Here is a 606-nt window from a genome sequence, read left to right on the forward strand (position 1 = left end):
ATATATATATATATACTGTATTTCATTTATTTTATATATTGGTCTGTCTAACTTTCTTATCCTTACATTTACTTCTATATATACAATAATGTGAGTCTGTGAAATGAGAGTCCTCAAATACAGCAAAGTACATGCGTGCGTATGTCCGCGCACGCGCATGTGCGTGCAGTTCATTTTAATGTGCGTATGTGTGTGTTAGTCAGTCGAAATGTCTGTGTGGTTAGTCAGTCGAAATAGCACCAATCAACAAGGGAAGATATCAAATGTCAGAAGACCTGAAAAAACATTTAATGAGTAAATGTTATGACAAAAGATCCTCGCTATCAATTGGTTGTTCGGGTGAATAACTAAAGAGTATAAATGCTCTCTTTAACACCAATCAACATCACCTAAAGATTTACATGAAAGAACAAATATTTTTAACTTAGTATCGTATTTTTTTTTATTATGTTTATTTCTTTTGTATTCTTCCTTATTCTGTGTTTGCTAATATATATTTCTACATTTTCATGTATGTATGTGTGTCTGTATGTATGTATGCATGCATGCGTGAATATGTGCGTTTATATACATATACATACATACATATATATATATATATATATA

At 30.5% G+C, this 606-nt stretch overlaps 1 protein-coding gene across 1 annotated transcript in view; it reads left to right on the forward strand.

Moving 5' to 3' along the window:
• LOC106869942 (equilibrative nucleoside transporter 1) overlaps positions 1-606 on the forward strand; it is a 21,167-nt gene that overhangs the window by 17,593 nt on the left and 2,968 nt on the right. The window lies entirely within an intron of this gene.

Source organism: Octopus bimaculoides, chromosome 22 (genome assembly GCF_001194135.2).
Source record: "Octopus bimaculoides isolate UCB-OBI-ISO-001 chromosome 22, ASM119413v2, whole genome shotgun sequence".
Lineage (NCBI taxonomy): Eukaryota > Metazoa > Mollusca > Cephalopoda > Octopoda > Octopodidae > Octopus > Octopus bimaculoides.